We start from the raw sequence: 18845 nt of genomic DNA on the forward strand, positions 1-18845 counted from the left end.
GAACCTCCAAGTCTGAAAAGTGTCTCATCAGAAAAGCTGTGGTCCCAACAACGTGGGGTCAACCCTATTTTTTTTACATTTATTTCTGGCTGGGTCTTCCCTGCTGTGCACAAGGTTTCTCTAGTTGCGGTGAGAAGGGGCTACTTTTAGTTGGGGAGCTTGGGCTTCTCATTAGGGAGGCTTCTCCTGCTGCAGAGCACGGGCTCTAAGGGTGCGTGGGCTTCAGTGGTTGTGGCACAAGGGCTCAGCAGTTGTGGCGCATGGGCTCAGTTGCCCTGTGGCGTGTGGAATTTCCCCAGACCAGGAATCAAACCTATGTCCCCATCCATCGGAGGGAGGATTCTTAACCACTGAACCAACCAGGGAAGTCCCAAGACCCCTCCCCACTAGCTTCTCCCTCACTCTGACTTTTGCCACTTGGTCCTAGAGGCAGGAAGGGCGGGAAGAGCACGGCAGAGCCAGGAACTAAGGTTCAGGCTCTCTGGCCGAGGGAGGGGGAAGGGAGACCTCGGTAAGGGGAAAAGGAAAGAGGAGGGAACCCAAGAAAGCGACCCCATGCAGTGGGAGAGGAACTCCTGGGCTCACCTCTGGGCCACACATGCATCAAAGTCTCAAGAGACAGTAGAAAATGTTTTGAATTGAAAATGAAAATGCAAAGTATCCAATTTGGTTGGATGCAGCCAAAGCTATCTTTAGAGAGAAATTTATAGCATTAGAAAATGTTAGAAAAAAATAATAAAGATCTCAAATCCATAATTTAAGCTTCTACACTAAGAAACCAGGAAAACAAAAGTAAAATAAACTCAAAGCAAGCAAAAGAAAGGAATCAAGATGAAAAGCAAAAGTCAATGACACTGAAATCAGTGACAGAAAACCAAGAGAGAAAAATCAATGAGATCAAAAGCTGGTACTTTAAAAAGGCCAATAAAATTTGACAAATCTCAAACAAGGCTGACAACAGGTAGAGACAGACACAAACAGCCAACATGTGGGATAAAAAGGAGTTAACACCACAGACCCCAGAGACACTAGGACGACCATGGGAGAATACCTTGAGCATCTCTTTGCACTTGAACTGAATAACTGAGATGAATTCGAACAATTTCTAAACAGCTACAGATGACCAAAGCTCACCCAAGATGAAATAGATTATTACCCAGGATTCCTATATCTATTAATTAAACTTGTCTAAAACTTTTCAAAAACAATCTTTAGGCCCAGATGGTGTTAGTAGCGAAAACTACCAAATGTTTACAGTCAAAGTAACACGAGTCCCACACAAGTAAGGAATACTTACCAGACTTACCAATTCAGTTTTAGACACCAGTTTTTGCTTTGTTGCTGTTCTTGTCATTTTGTTTTGTTTTCTCTGCACTATGACGCATGTGGAACTTCACCAACCGGGGAATGAACCTGCACAGCCCACAGTGGACACGAAACCCCTGGACCACCAGGAACAGCCAAGAGGCGAGGATTATTCTGACACCCAAACTACACAAAGACAATGCAAGAAATGTGTGCGGACCGCACGGATCATGGGTGCGGGCCCAAAAATGTTTGATGAATATTAGCAAATAGAATCCAGCAACCTGTGAAAGATATACTACCCTATGATCAAATGGTGCTTATCTCAGGAATGCAGGCTATAGAGTATTAAAAAAAAAAAAAAGAAACAATCAACACAGTCCATCACATTAATAGACTAAAGAAGAAAAAACAGTATCATATTAATTCATGCATGAAAGAAAAACATTTGACAAAATTCAACATCCATTTGTGATATATATATCTATCTCTCTCTTGAAAAACAGAGAGTAGAAAGTAACTTCCTTAATCCAGTAAAAGATATATCTACAATAATCCCATAGCTAGCATATTTAATGGTGAAAGACCTGCCTTCTCTAAGGACCAGAAATAAGACAAGCATGTATATTCTTAACACTCTTGGACCTCATTTACTGGAAGGTCCAGGCAATTAAACCTGGCAAGAAAAAAGAAATCTTAGGCACACAGACTGGAATCAAAGAAACAGAACCGTCCCCACATGCGCATATCTTTGTCTATGAAGAAAATTTTAGAGCATGAGAAAAAGCTTCTGTGAGTTTAGCAAGATCTCAGGATACAAGGTCAACATACAAAAATCAACCCTATTTTCATTCACCACCAATAAACAAATGGTAACTGAAAACTTTAAAAATAATAGCATTTACAATTGCTCCCCCAGAATGAAATAATTAAGTGTTAAGTCTAACAAAATCTGTCTGTGATTTGTATGTTTCATCTAAATGTTGATGAAAGAAATCAAAGAAATCCTTAAAAAGGAAATCAGACAAGACCTAAATAAATGGAGAGACATACCGTGTTTGGGGGTTGGAAGACAAGACATAATTCAGTTGTAAATTCTCCCCAAATGCATCTCTAGGGCTTAAGGTATTTCCAATCAAAATTCCAGCATAAGTTTTTGTAGAGGGAGACAAGCAGATGCTAAAAATCAATGTAGGAAGGCAAAGGACATAGAATAAAGACTAGAACTGAACTCCAGCTGAGCTATTTCAAATCCTGAAAGATGATGCTGTGAAAGTGCTGCACTCAATATGCCAGCAAATTTGGAAAACTCAGCAGTGGCCACAGGACTGGAAAAGGTCAGTTTTCATTCCAATCCAAAAGAAAGGCAATGCCAAAGAATGCTCAAACTAATGCACAATTGCACTCATCTCACACGCTAGTAAAGTAATGCTCAAAATTCTCCAAGCCAGGCTTCAGCAATATGTGAACCGTGAACTTCCAGATGTTCAAGCTGGTTTTAGAAAAGGCAGAGGAACCAGAGATCAAATTGCCAACATCCTCTGGATCATGGAAAAAGGAAGGGAATTCCAGAAAAACATCTGTTTCTGCTTTATTAACTATGCCAAAGCCTTTGACTGTGCGGATCACAATAAACTGTGGAAAATTCTTCAAGAGATGGGAATCCCAGACCACCTGACCTGCCTCTTGAGAAACCTATATGCAGGTCAGGAAGCAACAGTTAGAACTGGACATGGAACAACAGACTGGTTCCAAATAGGAAAAGGAGTACATCAAGGCTGTATATTGTCACTCTGCTTATTTAACTTATATGCAGATTACATCATGAGAAACGCTGGGCTGGAAGAAGCACAAGCCGGAATCAAGACTGCCAGGAGAAATATCAATAACCTCAGATATGAAGATGACACCACCCTTATGGCAGAAAGTGAAGAGGAACTAAAAAGCCTCTTGATGAAATTGAAAGAGGAGAGTGAAAAAGTTGGCCTAAAGCTCAATATTCAGAAAACTAAGACCATGGCATCTGGTCCCATCACTTCATGGGAAATAGATGGGGAAACCATGGAAACAGTGTCAGACTTTATTTTTAGGGGCTCCAAAATCACTGCAGATGGTGAATGCAGCCATGAAATTAAAAGACGCTTACTCCTTGGAAGGAAAGTTATGACCAACCTAGATAGCATATTCAAAAGCAGAGACATAACTTTGCCAACAAAGGTCCGTCTAGTCAAGGCTATGGTTTTTCCTGTGGTCATGTATGGATGTGAGAGTTGGACTGTGAAGAAAGCTGAGCGCCGAAGAATTGATGCTTTTGAACTGTGGTGTTGGAGAAGACTCTTGAGAGTCCCTTGAACTGCAAGGAGATCCAACCAGTCCATTTTAAAGGATATCAGCCCTGGGTGTTCTTTGGAAGGAATGATGCTGAAGCTGAAACTCCAATATTTTGGCCACCTCATGCGAAGAGTTGACTCACTGGAAAAGACTCTGATGCTGGGAGGGATTGGGGTCAGGAGGAAAAGGGGACGACAGAGGATGAGATGGCTGCATGGCATCACCGACTCGATGGAGGTGAGTTTGAGTGAATTCTGGGAGTTGGTGATGAACAGGGAGGCCTGGCGTGCTGCGATTCATGGGGTTGCAAAGAGTCGGACACGACTGAGCGACTGAACTGAACTGAAGTTTGTACAAGAAAGGGTGCCATCCCCCCTTGGGGAACAGATTCACAAATTTGTGCCCAGGGATCAGGTGTGGTCAAAGCCTGGAAACACGACTCCTTGGCCTCACACTGGAAGGGTCCATATACTGTTGTTCTGACCAGCCCTACTGGAGTTAAAGGTGCAGGTGTGGATCCACCACATGACGGTGAGGAGAGCATACCACGCAGACCCGGAGGACGCCGAGTGGACTACACAACAGGCCCCCACTGAGCCCTGTGAAACTAAGATCATCTTAAAGAAGAAAAAGAGAGGAAGCTCTACAATCAACTGCTGCTACAAGGACTTGCTGGTATCATCTTGAGACTAACCAGAGTTTCAGTACAAACAGGGACCTGTGCTATGATTAAAGTTGAATGTTGTGTCTATATTCCTGATTTATCTGGCTATATATCAGCCACCCTAGCTGTCACGAAAGGTCAGGTAAAATTTATGTCTGATGATAATCTTCCTTGTTGGACTTCAGTCCTATCTTGGGTGAAGGGTGATTGGTGGAAAACTGTATTTACCATTGTTATAGCTGCCTTGATAGTTCTGCTTTGTGGACCCTTTATTTTACAATGCATTATGAACTTTGTAACCCAAAGGTTGATGACGTTCTCCCAAATTAGAGGTCGGAGAGTCAGGGTGCAATATATCTCTATGAATGATGCTCATACTATGAGTTAAGAGCATCAAGAGCGGGGAATGAAGGAGGAAACAGACAGAACAGGCTCCATCTTGAAAGCAGGACTCCACCTTGGGCCGGATGGTGGACTTTGAGCTCTATGCCCAGTATCTATGGAAATGACATACCAACTGGAAAACTAGGCCCCCTGGATGGAAGAGCCCCAGGGCTCGTAACTAGACTCTCTGTTGCCTAAAAGAATACCGTAATTATCTGTGTAACCGAAGAGAATCATAAATTCTATTATGCTTATTGGGGTATGACCACCAGCCTACTGATAATTGTCCCCTGTTAACTACCTAGGCTTAAGGCATATGAATCACAGGTTAACTTTGATTGTATCTTTCTTTTCCATTGTTTAGACTAGTTTCAGGGAATGTGGGGAGCTGGGTTTGCAACATACCCTTAGGGCATATAAGGTTTTCAAAAAAACTGGTCAGGGTCCTTGGCTAAGAGGAGACTCTGCCTTGGGCCACCTATGTAATAAACTGCACTCCACTATCTGCATTGTCCTTCTGAGTGAGTTTGTTTCCCAGAACACATGGCTACAACATTGGGTGCATGGGCCGGGGAACTCCTCACTTTGAGGAGACAAGTCCCATTTGGGACTACTCCGAAGCCTTGTGGCTCGAATCTTCTAGATGGGGGAAGGTGCCTCACCCTTCTGGAAGGATTCTGGTTCTCAATGCCCATACCTTTCACATTAGCAGGTAGTAGACGGCAGCAGGGGAACTGAGCACTCAGGCGAGGAGGAACCAACCCACCAGGTAGGGTGGAAGAGGGGGCCTGATCACCCCCCTGGGAGGGATTAGAAGGGGCACAGACCCACAGGAGCCTGGAATAGGCAGGTGGCAACGATTGCTTGGTACACAAGTTGACGAGTATGTTAGGGCTTAGAAAGGAAATTTGTGAAGGTCACTTAGGAGGTGGTGTCCACACCATCTTGGGGAAAATTATTACCAAGCAATTGCCAGGGAACTTTTAGGAGAAGAAACTTGGTTTTTGTGTGCTTGTATTCTGCCCTCCCCAAGGAGGTGTCCCATCTGTTATGAAATTCTTGACGCCCTTGGAATTGTCAGGTTAGAAGCAGGGGGATACATAAGTGAATACGAATTGGCTTTTCCAGAGTCGGCCTGGGACGTGGGATATTTAACCCATCTGTATTTTCATCTGCACCTGATCAAGCCCACCAAGACAGAATGGACTTTAAAAGTTAAGGGAGAAACAGTCTTGGACCACGTGGTGTTCTGGTTCGGCTGTGCTGACCGGCAGGTGAAGACACGCTGATCCCCCTTCTCCCTCTGGGATCTGGCAGGTAAGGCTCTTCTCACCCCAATTAAGACGGAGGCAAAACGGCAATTTAAGTGTCACTGAGTGAAAATATCAGAAGTACATAGGGTACTGAGAACTTCATAGACAGAACAAAAAGTAGAAGGTCCGAGAAGGTAAACAAGATGGGGAGAAGTGAATCTAAGGCAACTGTATTGGAGTGCATGATTAAAAATTTAAAGAAGGGATAGAGGAGACTCTGGGGTGAAGATGAAGCCTAACCACCTCCACCTACTCTGTGAGGTCGAATGGCCCCCTAAGGGAGTAGGATGGCCACCAGAGAACACCATGAACTTACAAATAGTGGAAGCAGTCTATACAGTAGTCACAGGAGAGCCAGGACACCTGCATCAATATCCATATATTGACTCATGGCTAGGGCTAGCCAAGACCCTCCTACTTGGACAAGCATCTGTATCAGGAAGGGAAAGGGAAAAATATTAATGGCACAAAAATTGACTGATGATAAAAAAGGAAATTCTACAGGATTTGGATGGGGATGACCTGACCCCTTAAGAACCCCATGAACAATATGAAAAGGCAAAATGATAGGATACTGAAAGAGGAACTCCCCAGGTTGGTAAGTGCCCAATATGCTACTGGAGATCAGTGGAGAAATACCTCCAAAAAGAATGAAGAGATGGACCCAAAGCAAAAACAATACCCAGTTGTGGATGTGACTGGTGATAGAAGCAAGGTCCGATGCTATAAAGAGCAATATTGCCTAGGAACCTGGAATGTTAGGTCCATGAATCAAGGCAAATTGGAAGTGGTCAAATAGGAGATGGCAAGAGTGAATGAACACATTCTAGGAATCAGCGAACTAAAATGGACTGGAATGCATGAATTTAACTCAGCTGATCATGATATCTACTACTGTGGGCAGGAATCCCTTAGAAGAAATGGAGTAGCCATCATACTCAACAAAAGAGTCTGAAATGCAGTATTTGGATGCAATCTCAAAAATGACAGAATGATCTCTGTTCATTTCCAAGACAAGCCATTCAATATCACGGTAATCCAAGCCTATGCCCCAACCAGTAACGCTGAAGAAGCTGAAGTTGAATGGTTCTATGAAGACCTACAAGACCTTTATAGAATTAACACCCAAAAAAGATGTCCTTTTCATTATAGGGGACTGGAATGCAAAAGTAGGAAGTCAAGAAACACCTGGAGTAACAGGCAAATTTGGCCTTGGAATACAGAATGAAGCAGGGCAAAGGTTAATAATAGAGTTTTGCCAAGAGAACGCAGTAGTCATAGCAAACACCCTCTTCCAACAACACAAGAGAAGACTCTACACATGGACATCACCAGATGCTCAACGCCAAAATCAGATTGGTTATATTCTTTGCAGCCAAAGATGGAGAAGCTCTATACAGTCAGCAAAAACAATGCCGGGAGCTGACTATGGCTCAGATCATGAACTCCTTATTGCCAGTGAAATTGAAGAAAGTAGGGAAAACCACTAGACCATTCAGGTATGACCTAAATCAAATCCCTTATGATTATACAGTGGAAGTGAGAAATAGATTTAAGGGCCTAGATCTGATAGACAGAGGGCCTCATGAACCATGGACAGAGGTTCACAACACTATACAGGAGACAGGAAGCAAGACCATCCCCATGGAAAAGAAATGCAAAAAAGCAAAATGGCTGTCTGAGGAGGACTTACAAATAACTGTGAAAAGAAGAGAAGTGAAAAGCAAAGGAGCAAAGGAAAGATATAAGCATCTGAATGCAGAGTTCCAAAGAACACCAAGGAGAGATAAGAAAGCCTTCCTCAGCGATCAATGCAAAGAAATAGAGGAAAGACTAGAGATCTCTTCAAGAAAATCAGAGATACCAAGGGGACATTTCATGCAGATATAGGCACAATAAAGGACAGAAATGGTATGGACCTAACAGAAGCAGAAGATATTAAGAAGAGGTGGCAAGAATACACAGAAGAACTGTACAAAAAAGAGCTTCACGACCCAGATAATCACGATGGTGTGATCACTGACCTAGAGCCAGACATTCTGGAATCTGAAGTCAAGTGGGCCTTAGAAAGCATCACTATGAACAAAGCTAGTGGAGGTGATGGAGTTCCAGTTGAGCTATTTCAAATCCTGAAAGATGACGCTGTGAAAGTGCTGCACTCAATATGCCAGCAAATTTGGAAAACTCAGCAGTGGCCACAGGACTGGAAAAGGTCAGTTTTCATTCCAATCCTTTCAAAAGAAAGGCAATGCCAAAGAATGCTCAAACTAACGCACAAGTGCACTCATCTCACACGCTAGTAAAGTAATGCTCAAAATTCTCCAAGCCAGGCTTCAGCAATATGTGAACCGTGAACTTACAGATGTTCAAGCTGGTTTTAGAAAAGGCAGAAGAACCAGAGATCAAATTGCCAACATCCACTGGATCATGGAAAAAGCAAGAGAGTTTCAGAAAAGCATCTATTTCTGCTTTATTGACTATGCCAAAGCCTTTGACTGTGTGGATCACAATAAACTGTGGAAAATTCTTCAAGAGACGGGAATCCCAGACCACCTGACCTGCCTCTTGAGAAACTGGTAGGCAGGTCAGGAAGCAACAGATAGAACTGAACATGGAACAACAGACTGGTTCCAAATAGAAAAAGGAGTACATCAAGGCTGTATATTATCACCCTACTTATTTAACTTATATGCAGATTACATCATGAGAAACGCTGGGCTGGAAGAAGCACAAGCCGGAATCAAGACTGCCAGGAGAAATATCAATAACCTCAGATATGAAGATGACACCACCCTTATGGCAGAAAGTGAAGAGGAACTAAAAAGCCTCTTGATAAAAGTAAAAGAGGAGAGTAAAAAAGTTGGCCTAAAGCTCAACATTCAGAAAACTAAGATCATGGCATCTGGTCCCATCACTTCATAGGAAATATATGGGGAAACCATGGAAACAGTGTTAGACTTTATTTTTAGGGGCTCCAAAATCACTGCAGATGGTGATTGCAGCCATGAAATTAAAAGACGCTTACTCCTTGGAAGGAAAGTTATGACCAACCTAGATAGCATATTCAAAAGCAAAGACATTACTTTGCCAACAAAGGTCTGTCTAGTCAAGGCTATGGTTTTTCCAGTGGTCATGTATGGATGTGAGAGTTGGACTGTGAAGAAAGCTGAGCGCCGAAGAATTGATGCTTTTGAACTGTGGTGTTGGAGAAGACTCTTGAGGGTCCCTTGGACTGCAAGGAGATCCAACCAGTCCATTTTAAAGGAGATCAGTCCTGGGTGTTCTTTGGAAGGACTGATGCTGAAGCTGAAACTCCAATACTTCGGCCACCTCATGCGAAGAGCTGACTCATTGGAAAAGACTCTGATGCTGGGAGGGATTGGGGGCAGGAGAAGAAGGGGACGACAGAGGATGAGATGGCTGGATGGCATCACTGACTCGATGGACATGAGTTTGAGTGAACTCCGGGAGTTGGTGATGGACAGGGAGGCCTGGCATGCTGCAGTTCATGGGGTTGCAAAGAGTTGGACATGACTGAGTGACTGAATTGAACTGACCTGACCTCTCTCCCATACTGGCTAATGACGTGCCTGCCTCCCAGTGCTCCACCAGGACCGGAGGCCACCTTACTGCCCAATCCAGGGCCAGGTGAAGTTCCTGCAGCAGCCACTGCTCCTCCACCAGCTCTCCCAGAGATCATAGAGCCGCCATTTCGGCAGGCTCCAATCCCAGCAGTGGAGACCTCTGGTCAGTGCACCCAGAATTCCACCTCAGCTGGACCTCCTAAATTGTATCCACCTCTCCCGGTGAGTACGGATGGGAAGGGGGAAGAAAACGCAGCAATTAGACAGAGGCTGCGCTCCGCCAAGGAACAGGGGGAAAGAACCCCACTACACATGCCCCTCAGAGAGCTACAACAGTCTTCAGTTCAGGACGCTTGGGGCACTACCATAAGCCCCCTGTAGCCTGTTATTACCAGCCATTTCCCTCTACGGATATATTAAACTGGCAGAGACATGCTCCACTGTACTCGGGGGAGCCACAAGCCACGATTAGGCTAATGGAGACTATTTTTCAAACCCACCGCCCTGCATAGGATGACATAATCCAACTACTAGTCTCCCTTTTCAGCACTGAGGAGAGACACAGGATCCTAACTGAGGCCAGAAAATGGTTAAGAGCAATAGCACCTGAGGGTACTGCAAACCCGCAGCGGTGGGCAGAACTAGCCACCCCGATGAGAGGCCCAGCTGGGACTGTAACGCAGAGGACGGGAGGGCCCACCTGGAGGGATATGGGGTGACTATTTTACAAGGTCTCAAGACGGGGGCCCGAAAAGCAATGAATATCGCAAAACCCTCTGAAGTGATTCAAAGGGAAAACGAATCACCCTCTGAGTTCCGTGAAAGACTGTCCGAGGCCTATAGATTTTAGACGCCAATAGACCCAGCCAGAGGCTGCTGGGTCTCAGATGGTGATAAATGCAGCCTTTGTGTCTCAAGCCTACCCTGAAAATGTCAGATGGGGGATACCAAGTGACTCACGAATTTTTATACATCCCTGAATGCCCAGTACCTTTGTTAGGAAGAGACTTGCTGTCTAAACTGGGGACACAAGTGACCTTTTCCCCCCACAGAAGACCCACTGTTCAAGTGGGCTCAACCACCTACTTACTCTTCCTCTCAGTAACCTCTCAAGATGAATGGAGGTTGCACGATCTCCTGGAAGGGAAACCGGACAGGCTAAACAGCCAAGAGAGAGAGTCAACTCAACAATACCCTGAGGTCTGGGTGGAAGACAACCCAGCCCAGGGTTGCAAAACAAGTCCCACTGGTAATAGAACTCAAACCTGTACAACGACATCAGCACCTGCCTTGGGCCTGCCAGACCTCGCTAAGCCGTTTACTCTTCACGTGACTGAAAAGGACAAGGTGGCTATGGGAGTGTTGTCCCAGGCTATGGGGACATGGGACAGACCAGTGACTTATCTCTAATCAGCTGGACAATGTTGCCACTGGGTGGCTGGGATGCTTACGGGCAGTTGTTGCAACTGCCTTACTGGTCTGGGAGGCAACCAAGCTGACTTTGGGCCAAAATTTGTTCGTAAAAGTCCCACATGAGGTCAACACTCTCCTGTGAGGGGACCCCCATAAATGGCTGTCAACATCCCGGATTCCTCAGTACCAGGGACTGTTATGTGAGAACCCCCATGTTACTACTGAGCCTTGTCAGGCCCTGAATCTGGCCACTCTCTCTCTTGTGGGAGAAGGTGGGCCCTCACATGATTGCAAGGAAATACGCCAGCAGCCCTGACTTGAGAGACCAGCCAATCCCGCACACAGATTGCGTCCTGTACACCAAGGGCACCAGCCTGGTGAAACAAGGACAGTGACTGTTGGGATATGCGGTTGTCATGGAAGAAACCATCGTTGAGGCTAGGTCTCTGCCATCACACTGGTCCACTCAATGGGAGGAACTATATGCTCTAATCCAGGCCCTCCAGCTGTCAAAAGGTAAGACGACAAACATTTACACAGACTCCAGCTATGCTTTTGCCACACTACATGGCTCTGTATAAGGAGAGAAGCCTTTGACAGCTAGTAAAAAAGATATTAAAAATAAGAAAGAAACTAAGACCCTATTAGATACTGCCTGGGAGCCAGAAAGGGCTGCAGTCATACACTGCTGAGACATCAAAAAGAGGATACCCACCGAGCTCAGGGAACAGACTGACAGATAAGACCGCTAAACAAGGCAGCCGAGGGCTTGGGGGTGACAAGTGAAGCCCCGATTAAAGCTCTCATATTGGTGGAGCTACCTGAGCTAACGCTAGACTCTCCAAAATACAGTGAAGCTCAAAACCAACTAGCCAAGGCAGAAGGGGCCATCAAGACTGGAAAGAGATGGCGGGAATTGCCAAGTGGCAAATTATTGGTACCGGAGGAGCTGGCACCCACTCTGGTAAGCCAAACATACCAAGTGACCCATCTAGGCCATAATAAACTGGAAGAGCTAATTTGAAAATATTTCTTGGTTCCCCGCCTCTCTTCCCTATGCAAGACAAAATCTCAGAACTGCACTGCCTGCTCACAGGTCAATGCTGCCTCTCGGCACAGACAGAAACCTCCAGGGACTCAGGTAAAAGGCACGCTGCCCTTTGAACACCTGGAAGTGGACTTCACTGAAATGAAACCTCACCGACACTACCATTACCTGCTGGTCATAATATGTACTTTCTCGGGATGGGTAGCAGCTTTTCCTACCCGGACTGAAAGAGCATCAGAAGTAGCCTGGTGCCTGCTTAGGGAGATAGTTCCCAGATTTGGATTTCCTACCAGCACTGGATCGGACAATGGCCCGGCTTTCGTAACTGATTTAGTATAGCAAGTAAGCAGCACTTTAAACATCAAGTGGAAATTACATGCAACACATAGGTCCCAGAGTCCTGGGATGGTGGAAGGAAACAACCGGACACTTAAAGAGACAGTCTCCAAGTAGATCTTAAGAGACTGACTCTTCTGGGTGGACTTGTTTCCAACAGCTCTGCTCAGACTCAGGATGACGCCACAGTCCCAAGGCTCTTCTCCATACAAAATTGTGTATGGGAGGCCCCCTCCCATAATAAAACAGGTGCCAACAAATTTGCCTCAGGTAAGGGGAGATGAGATTTCACAGCAGATGAACAATTGGGTAAGGAACACCTTACCAGGTGATAAATCAGGTAACTAAGTTTGTACAAGAAAGGGCGCCATCCCCCCTTGGGGAACAGATTCACAAATTTGTGCCCAGGGATCAGGTGTGGTCAAAGCCTGGAAACACAACTCCTTGGCCCCACATTGGAAGGGTCCATATACTGTTGTTCTGACCAGCCCTACTGCAGTTAAAGGTGCAGGTGTGGATCCACCACATGACGGTGAGGAGAGCATACCACGCAGACCCGGAGGACGCCGAGTGGACTACACAACAGGCCCCCACTGAGCCCCGTGAAACCAAGATCATCTTAAAGAAGAAACAGAGGGGAAGCTCTACAATCAATTGCTGCTACAAGGACTTGCTGGTATCATCTTGAGACTAACCAGAGTTTCAGTACAAACAGGGACCTGTGCTATGATTAAAGTTGAATGTTGTGTCTATATTCCTGATTTATCTGGCTATATATCAGCCACCCTAGCTGTCACAAAAGGTCAGGTAAAATTTATGTCTGATGATAATCTTCCTTGTTGGACTTCAGTCCTATCTTGGGTGAAGGGTGATTGGTGGAAAACTGTATTTACCATTGTTATAGCTGCCTTGATAGTTCTGCTTTGTGGACCCTTTATTTTACAATGCATTATGAACTTTGTAACCCAAAGGTTAATGACGTTCTCCCAAATTAGAGGTCGGAGAGTCAGGGTGCAATATATCCCTATGAATGGTGCTCATACTATGAGTTAAGAGCATCAAGAGCGGGGAATGAAGGAGGAAACAGACAGAACAGGCTCCATCTTGAAAGCAGGACTCCACCTTGGGCCGGATGGTGGACTTTGAGCTCTATGCCCAGTATCTATGGAAACGACATACCAACTGGAAAACCAGGCCCCCTGCACGGGAAAGACCAGAGATCTCTTCAAGAAAATCAGAGATACCAAGGGGACATTTCATGCAGATACAGGCACAATAAAGGACAGAAATGGTATGGACCTAACAGAAGCAGAAGATATTAAGAAGAGGTGGCAAGAATACACAGAAGAACTGTACAAAAAAGAGCTTCACGACCCAAATAATCACAATGGTGTGATCACTCACCTAGAGCTAGACATCCTGGAATGTGAAGTCAAGTGGGCCTTAGAAAGCACCCCTATGAACAAAGCTAGTGGAGGTGAAAGAATTCCAGTTGAGCTATTTCAAATCCTGAAAGATGATGCTGTGAAAGTGCTGCACTCAATATGCCAGCAAATTTGGAAAACTCAGCAGTGGCCACAGGACTGGAAAAGGTCAGTTTTCATTCCAATCCCAAAGAAAGGCAATGCCAAAGAACGCTCAAACTACCACACAATTGCACTCATCTCACACACTAGTAAAGTAATGCTCAAAATTCTCCAAGCCAGGCTTCAACATTATGTCAACCATGAACTTCCACATGTTCAAGCTGGTTTTAGAAAAGGCAGAAGAACCAGAGATCAAATTGCCAACATCTGCTGGATCATTGAAAAAGCAAGAGAGTTCCAGAAAAGCATCTATTTCTGCTTTATTGACTATGCTAAAGCCTTTGACTGTGCGGATCACAATAAACTGTGGAAAATTCTGAAAGAAATGGGAATACCAGACCACCTGACCTGCCTCTTGAGAAACTGGTAGGCAGGTCAGGAAGCAACAGTTAGAACTGGACATGGAACAGACTGGTTCCAAATAGGAAAAGGAGTACATCAAGGCTGTATATTGTCACTCTGCTTATTTAACTTATACGCAGAATACATCATGAGAAATGCTGGGCTGGAAGAAGCACAAGCTGGAATCAAGATTGCCGGGAGAAATATCAATAACCTCAGCTATGCAGATGACACCACCCTTATGGCAGAAAGTAAAGAGGAACTTTCGCCTCTTGACAAAAGTGAAAGAGGAGAATGAAAAAGTTGGCCTAAAGCTCAATGTTCAGAAAACTAAGATCATGGCAGCTGGTCCTATCACTTCATGGGAAATAGATGGGGAAACACTGGAAACAGTGTCAGACTTTATTTTTTGGGGCTCCAAAATCACTGCAGATGGTGAATGCAGCCATGAAATTAAAAGATGCCTGCTCCTTGGAAGGAAAGTTATGACCAACTTAGATAGCATATTAAAAAGCAGAGACATTACTTTGCCAACAAAGGTCCGTCTAGTCAAGGCTATGGTTTTTCCAGTGGTCATGTATGGATGTGAGTTGGACTGTGAAGAAAGCTGAGTGTCAAAGAATTGATGCTTTTGAACTGTGGTGTTGGAGAAGGCTCTTCAGAGTCCCTTGGACTGCAAGATCCAACCAGTCCATTTTAAAGGAGATCAGTCCTGGGTGTTCATTGGAGGGACTGATGCTGAAGCTGAAACTCCAATACTTTGGCCACCTCATGCGAAGAACTGACTCACTGGAAAAGACCCTGATGCTGGGAGGGATTGGGGGCAGGAGGAGAAGGCGATGACAGAGGATGAGATGGCTGGATGGCATCACTGACTCGATGGATGTGACTCTGAGTGAACTCCGGGAGTTGGTGATGGACAGGGAGGCCTGGCGTGCTGTGATTCATGGGGTCACAAAGAGTCGGACACGACTGAGACAGAACTGAACTGAACTGAGAATTGAATTCAACTTGCCCAGACAGCCCCTCATCTGGGCTCTCCCAGGCCCGACTCCTTTTCTGTGACTAACACTTATCACTTCATCCTCCCCAGAGCCTGGGTCCCACTTTCTCCCTCCGACTGTGAGCCCGTCAAGATGGGAGTTGTCAAACTCCCGACCTCCTTTCATTTTTTATCTCCCTGTATCTACAAGAAAAACGTCGGATCAAGTCAGTACCCAGTAAAGGTCTGATGGGTGAATTAAATTCACTTGAAATTGCCCCAAGCTCTGATTTTCATAAGTTCACAGCATGCTTGGCTGTTTCTAGGGTGGGGAAGGCTCCTTTGTGATGCTGGAGAGACCGGCCAGAGCACCATGATCTGCAGAGCCTACTGGCACCAGTCCCATACTCAGCACAGAGGTCTCCTTGGCATTTACAGTGTTAAGAATGCAGACAAGAATGGAGGAAGCCTGTGTAGACATAGTTATTAAGGATCAATTAGGGCTGGAACCATCTAGGGTTTGGAAAAATGTTTTCAGATTATTTTCCAAGTGTTTGATGAAACCCCAAAGACATTCTTCCCAGGAATATTTCCCCAGAAGTTGGAAACCCTTAAGTATTTAAGTAAGAGTTTAACCCTTAGGTTGAGAGTGTTTGTACTGAGCTCATCCCAGTGGAACGGTCCACAGTGCCCAGATGGCCTGTGCTCTCTGTATTTATTTAAACGTGGAGTTAGATGCTTGCATTCCAGAGCACACAATTGAGCTTCACGTGAATTCTCAAACCAGTGCTTGAATTCCAAGAGGGTATGGACTGGACACACATGCTTCCCCAATGGCTGGCATCAAGATAAGCCTCTGGGGTTGCAACATGGCCAAACTTCAGACCTTAGAACCCTTAGAGAGGTGGGGGGTGGGAGAGGCACCTCCAGCAGCTACCTGGGCTGGCTTGGGGACACAGAGAAAAAAATATTTCTAAAACTTACAAAGAAAAAATACCCACTGTAGAGAAACTGGAATACACAACTACACTGCAGGGGTGGGGGAGAACATACAGAGACAAGCACTGGGATGTCTGGATGAGGGTGTCTGCTTTCAGTCTTTTTGGGGGGGGAGTTGTTCTGTGTTGGCATGGCACTGGGCTGTGGGAGCTGGCTTTCAAGGCTGAGATGAAAGGGGCAGAACTGTGTGATTAACCAGCCATAGGCCCTGGTTGTCCTCCTTGGGCAGCAGGGGGAGCTTGCCTGGGACCGGGAAGCAGGATCCAGACACTGACTCCATCTGTCACTCACACAAACTTCCTCCAAAAAAACAGGGAAGCCAGTTTGTGCCCCTCTCCGAGGGTAAGTGGGAGGGGACACCCATGGTGGATGAAACGAGGGGACTCTGCAAACCACCAACCAGTTAAACTTGCTCCCTCGTTTATCAACAGGCTCGTCTGGCTCCCTTCTTGAGATTTTGGTGAAAATAAGGAAGATATCGTGCAAAGAATCCATGGCACCTGGTTAGCCTGGCATCTGCCATCAGGTGAGCATTCAATCAGGGGTAACTGGGACGAAAAGGGTTTTCTATCTGGACTATGAAGAGTTTATAATTTTGAGAATCATTTATCAGTGGTCACCCTGTTACTAAAACTGGCACGTTCTGCATACAAGGTTTCTGTGAGCTTAAGCCCTCCTCACACCCCCCTGGAGATTTCAACACCAAGAGACTGTGTTGACCCCGCCACACTGGCGTGATTACAACTGCAGATAACCTTGGGTAAAAGCAGGCACAGGGTACAGGCTGTGTGATGTTGTTTCTATGAAATCCTAAACAAACTCCCTACGGCAGTGGTTCCCACCCAGGGGTGATGTGGGCCCCCAGGGGACATTCAGCCATGTATGGTGAGGTTTCTGGTTGTCACAACTGGAGGAGGAGTGCAGCTGGTACCCACTGTGGGGCCAGGAGGCTGCTAACACCCCACCATGCACAGGGCAGCCACCCACACACACATAGCCACGGCGCCAAGGGTGAGAAGTGATGTATGACCGACGTCGGGCACTGGTGAGACAGGTGAGACCAGTGGTGAGACCTCCACTGGTGGAGGTCCCAGGTGCTGGAAACGCTCAACACATTTGCACAGGAGTGTGAATATGCTATGTGCCCTAAGCTGTGTGCAAGTCACACCTCCAACCCAGCCCTGCCACCCCCATGTGACACCACCACCCTCCCCTTAGCACCAACTTCAGTAGGACAGGATGGTTTAGTCAATGCATCACTTTTACTCGAGTGAAATTAAAGGGTTTGGTTGCAGGCGTTCCAAGTCAAACACAAACCATATGAAAATGCAGACTCATGGTAGCCACTTGGTTCCCTTTCACAAGATTTTCCAAACCACCACCACTGACGCCAGCAGAGAACAAACGTCTCCCTCCCCACCACCCTCTCATCCCCGCCCCGCTCCAGGTTTTATTGTCATTTCCCTGAAAAGGGGGCAGGATTTGGCCCAGCCCTTCCTGCTCCATTAGCCACAAACCTGCATGGGGTGTTAGCACCGGGGGCCTGCAAAGACCCAGTGAGTCAGCTGCTCAGTGGGCCAAGGGGTCAGATCCCAGGGATGAGCCGTGAGGTCACAGGTCCCGCCCACGGCAAGGAGGGGCTGCAGGGTGGACCTCGGACGGACCCTGCGAGGCCATCCTGCTGGTGCTGCCGCTGTTCGCGTACAGTTTTTTGCAGTGAACTTCAATTTTAGTGTTCTGACTTTTGAATCACATTACATACTGTCACCATTAGGACTAACAGGAACAAAATACTTAGGTTAGATGCAAATCTTACACGGGACCGGTTTTTGGTTTCCTTTTTCTGTGTGGTGGTGAATTGAACAAAAAATTGAAGCCTGGCTTCAAGAGAAGCATCCCGAACTGACAGGACAGCAGAATTCAATTGAGGGGACAGGCAAGCAGAATCAAAGGTCGAGGCAGGGAGAAAGCACAAAGTCTGAAAGGTGAGTTATGAAGAACGAGACCTGACCCTGTGATGACACCAGAAGGGACTCAGGTGACCAAGGCTTGCTGAGCTCCAAGGCTCTGCTTACAGATGTCACCTGTTAACTGGCCTAACCCTGTCCCTGGCCCCATGTGGCAGTGCCCCTCCCCGGGCACTTCAGACACCAGGCCACCTCCCCAAGGTCATAGCTGGTTAGTGCAGGGGGAATTCGGGGCACAGGCTGGGTGCTTCTGCACCCCAATTTCTAATCCCTTCATTCCTTTTAGTACCATACGCACGGAGCATTCCTCCAGATTGCCCTTCTGCTTCTCTGCTGTATCACCAGGCTCCGGTGGCCACTCCAGTTCACTCCCGAGTGACAGGACTGAGCTGGGCAAGCCTTGAGGATGGAGGGGTGGGCGCCAGCACACGGCACAGCACAGGGGTCCAAGCAGACTCAGGCTGGTGCCGACTCCCCAGCTGCACAGCACAGGCACGAAATCCTGCCAGACGTCAGAGGGCCAAGTGCCCGGAAGCCCCCATGGCTGGGCCTAGCCCCTAGGAAACCCCATGTCCTCTCAGCTATTGTGAG

This window comes from Bos indicus x Bos taurus, chromosome 18, assembly GCF_003369695.1.
Source record: "Bos indicus x Bos taurus breed Angus x Brahman F1 hybrid chromosome 18, Bos_hybrid_MaternalHap_v2.0, whole genome shotgun sequence".
Classification (NCBI taxonomy): domain Eukaryota; kingdom Metazoa; phylum Chordata; class Mammalia; order Artiodactyla; family Bovidae; genus Bos; species Bos indicus x Bos taurus.